This window comes from Colias eurytheme, chromosome 14 (assembly GCF_061535395.1).
Source record: "Colias eurytheme isolate Ceu_HAF_F1 chromosome 14, ilColEury1 Martin Lab GWU primary, whole genome shotgun sequence".
Classification (NCBI taxonomy): domain Eukaryota; kingdom Metazoa; phylum Arthropoda; class Insecta; order Lepidoptera; family Pieridae; genus Colias; species Colias eurytheme.
The window spans coordinates 6,110,658-6,115,548 of NC_142993.1; positions in this window are offsets into that span (position 1 = coordinate 6,110,658).

A 4,891-nucleotide genomic window follows, 5' to 3' on the forward strand; every position below is an offset into this window, starting at 1 on the left:
CTACGTGACGTTGTACGACGGTTAGCCATCTTGATATTTTCTTCATAATATTTTATGGAACACGTGTTGGGCTCATGGTATTATATTAACATTTTTCTTGGCATTTTTTGAGCTTAAGAATTTATTACTGTCATGTGATTTCTATCGAGGTTCCGTCATCTTTTTTGTTATGTACTTTACAAACCTCAGTTAGTTATTCTAAATAAGGTCTTTATGTAGGAATTTGAAAGGACCTTTCTAGGTTATCCTTTATGTGTTGACCCTACGGCTATCTTTATAAAGGTGACAGGTTGGTTGACGAAGATGTATCGCGCAAACATTAGGCTCCGCAGAACCTCTACCCGAATTCCTTAAAGTGACTGACTGCCTAGAAAGGTAGGTTCACTGTAGATTTACTAAACAATATTACGTTATATACCCTTGTATTTAAGGTATTTTATACTTATAATATCTCTAGTTGTTCTAAAATCCTTGTTGATTGATAGTTTTTGTGTGTTTTTTTATATGATTTAAAAGTACATGTAGAGTCTGTTGTTGTACGATAATATAGATTGTCTCAATTATTAGTAGTATTGCGATGAAACATACCTTATGTAAGGAATGTTTCATTGCGTGCCGTGGCACGAAGATATACTTATCTTCAATTATTTGATCTAAATTTATAACTGAATAAGCCGTGGAATCAATAACAAAAAGTGATGGATCTTACAACTACATTCTCGTTATCACAAATCGATTTTAAAACCGAAGGTTGATACTATGACAAATTTCACTAAGATATATAAAAAATAACCCAATTTTAGTATACAAATAGAGATATAACCGACGCGGAGTCAACATTAATTTTGGTTTGGATACAGCTGCTTGCCACGCCAGTAATCAAGTGTATGAAATATTGCAATGTACTCTGCATTGCAAACCTTAAATAAATGCGAATAAAACATTTTCCAGAATCTTCGTTATAACAATTATAGTTGCATTACATTTTAATAGAGCGAGAGAAATTTTTGTTTTTGTTTGAGTATACGAGGTTTCACGTGTTATTATAAGCATTACTTTGATACTTTATTAAAATAAATATCACTGCAAGCGTCCATATAGTTTTTCATACAAATATTAAATCACAAATACATACAAAAACTTTTACTACAAATTCAAATAACTGTTTTAACTCGTTCGAGAAAGGTTACGTTCACAGACATGTATCAAGACATGTCTTAATACATGTCTGTGGTTACGTTAATAAAAAACCTCCATTAAAAATATTATGTTATAGGTTCACATTTATTCACTACTGATAACATAGTACTACTAAAACTACATGTTTTGGGTATTAATAAAGTGATTCTCGATCCCTAAAAAAATATTATTTATTTGAGTTACAGATACAACGTGTGATACTGTCACTGTCAACATAATAGAAAACATAAACATTGTTTAATTTGTAAATTTATTTCTTTCAAGTTGGCGTTTAGATAATCCATACTAATATTATAAATGCGAAAGTAACTCTGTCTGTCTGTCTGTCTGTCTGTTACTCAATCACGCCTTAACTACTGAACCAATTTGCATGAAATTTGGTATAGAGATATTTTGATACCCGAGAAAGGACATAGGATAGGTTTTATCCCGGAAATCCTACGGGAACGGGTTTTTCTATGAAAACGCGGGCGAAGCCGCGGGCGGAAAGCTAGTAATATATATAATATTATAATATGTAGGTATCTAAGTATGGCAACATCTCTCTTCCCTCAGCATCATATAGGTATAAATAATAATCTCATGAACGGATATTAAAACTCGCTATAATATTATCCTGTAATATGTAATATTTATCCTGTTATCATTATAAAAATCGTATTAAGATTTTGTGCAAGATCTTTGATGTTTCCCCAATCCAATGTATTTATAAATAAAATTATTTTTGCAATTTCTCATGTATCATGTTACGTATTATCGACTTATGTTCTTAAACGTCATAACCTTATTGGTTTATTGCTTCTATCTTTTATTTGGTATAATAATTTTATTGTTATTTTGTTATGAACAATCTCACATAAGGTCTTCCCGACGCTGGTAAAACTTTATTAACATCTAGGTATACTAATATTATAAAGCTGAAGAGTTTGTTTGTTTGCTTGAGCGCGCTAATGTCAGGAACTACTTTTCCGATTTCAAAAATTCTTTCGGTGTTAGATAGCCATATTTATCGAGGAAGGCTATAGGGTACCTAGTGCACACTAAAAGTTTTGCGTTTCTGGCCACCCATAAATGTTTGAATTTCGAGTGTTATATTTTTTTAACATATGATATCTCATAAGTTAAGGATAAAAAAAATTTGGGGGGAAGCGCTTGCCAATTTTTTTTTATCTCAAGTTGAAGTTTGTTGTCCGTAGCAAAAACGGAACTAACACGAAACAATTTTAGGGCGATGATTTTTGATGATTTTAAAAGTTTGCTTTCTCCGAAAGCTTGCACTGCTCGCCTTCAAAATACTTTTGGGAGGGAAGCACCTCATTTGAGCACTGTAAGGCATTGATATGCTGAATTTCATCGAGGCCGTGTTTCTCTCCATGATGAAATTCCTGAAGGTCGACCCTTCAACTGCGATCAAGGAGGAAAATATGGCTACCGTCAGACGTCTAATTTAAGAAAATTGCCATATCACTTATTAGGAGATTCGAGGACATTTGGGGATTGGAATGAGACAAATTCAGAAAATTTTACATGAACATTTCAAAGTTAGGAAGCTTGGTTGTCGGTGGATTGCTCCCAAACTCAATCCAGAACAAAAACGACATCGAGTAGATTGGTGTTCAGAAATGCTATTAAAGTACGATTTCGGACATTCTAATGCCGTGTATAATATCGTGACAGGATATGAAATATGAATATATGGTTATATTCCAGAAAGTAAACACCAAATATTCTTTGTGGGTGTTTGAAAGTGACAGCAAACCAACCAAATTGAGGCGTGCGAGAAGCGAGGAGGGTTGGCAAACAAATGATTGCATTATTTTTCTCTAAGACGAATCCTGTCTGCACTATCCCACTTGAGTAATAAAAGACTGTTAATGCCGAGTGGTACACCACTATTTGTTTGCCCAATGTCTTAGAAAAAATAAGAGAAAAGCGACCTAGAAGTCGCATCTTGTTGCACCATGACAGTGCTTCGGCGCTCACCGCGAACAAAACAAAGTCATTTTTGGCTTCTGAAAACAAAGAGCACGTGACTCATGCCGCACGCAGTGCTAACCTAGCACCTTGCGATTTCTTCCTTTTCCCAAAAATCTATGATTCAATGAGTGGTTCGACATTTACGAGGCCAGAAGAGGCCGTGGTTGCTTTCAAACAGCACGCAGAAAACATACCCTCAGACCAATGGTCCTCATGTTTCCAGAAATGGTTTGAACGGATGAAAAAGTGTTTTAAATGTAACGGAGAATACTTTAAAAAGTAGTAAATATAATATTAGACAAATAAATTGTTTTATTTATTAGTTACGCAAAACTTTCAGTGTGTCCCACGTATAATTTATCATCACGCTAAGACCAACAGGAGCGGAGCAATGCGGGTGAAACCGCGGAGTGCATCTAGTAATAAATATTATAACATTATAATACCTATACAGTTTACACCCACGTTATTGATGTTTTCTTGAATTTATTATTATCAGTGAAAACTGATAAGTTCCACACGTGTATACCCACGTTTATTTCTCGCTTTCGTAAGATTATAATTCTAATCTCTTTGATCGTAATTATAACTCCTATCGGACTATCAACGTTCAGAAATTGTATTTTAACCTCTACAGATTCTGTTATGTATAGGCATAATTCATTAAAATTACCTTTGAAAAATTTTAAGATTATTTTTTTATAGTAAGTAGTTACCTAGTTTCACGTTACGTAAATTGTTAATAGCGATGGTTTCAAGATGGTTTCTATTACATAATATTTAACTTTCGAATTCATCATTTATATCATTAAAACTCTGTACCTAGGAGGTACCTGTTCACTCTACAATTGAATACTACCTAATTGAATACTAGACTGTACTCACCGGAAAACAAAGGTTTACCAAGCATGTGCCAGTCCCTTGTGGTTCAAAGTAGAAAGTTAAAATAGTTGTGTTGATACAACCAAAAGAGCAGTTGACTATAAATTAATTATCTCCATTGTTACTCCTAATGAAACATAACTATTATCAATTTCTTGTATAAATAATTCTAAATCGATGAATAATATAACAATACTTACTGAATTATAAAACGTTTATCACTGGAACTTCATCGTATTCAAACCTATCATTATTACAATCTGTCGACTCTGATTTAATGGACTCGATTCAATCCGTTTGAGATTCATAAAGACCTTATTGGATCCTTTGTTCTCAGGTTTGGTATCTACATTCAAGCTGAAATATTAATGCTAGATAAAACAAATCTTAGTTTAAAACTCCAGTCCAGATTCAGTTACAAAAATAGCTAATGTAAACAGTAAATGGAAACAGTTTTTGGTAACTTGCGTTAGAAAAATCCAAATTTAGCTTATATTTATCATAATATGTTTATTTACGGATTAAATAAATTGCTCAATAATTCATGTGTTACAAATTAAAGGGTTCGTAAATATCTAGCTAGATATTACTTCCCAAAAAATTGTAAACAGCAGTAAAAGAAAAACTACTCTACATTTGTTTTAAAATAATATAATCTTCTCAGTTTTGTTTTTGTTTAGCTAAAAGTGAAAACACATCCAGTATATAATAATAAAAATACATTTTCATCTATATATTCGTATATTTTAACGTAACGTAACGTAACAGTAACGTAAATGACGTATAATTGCGGCATTTCTATACAATAAAACATTAACAACTTTATGTGTTT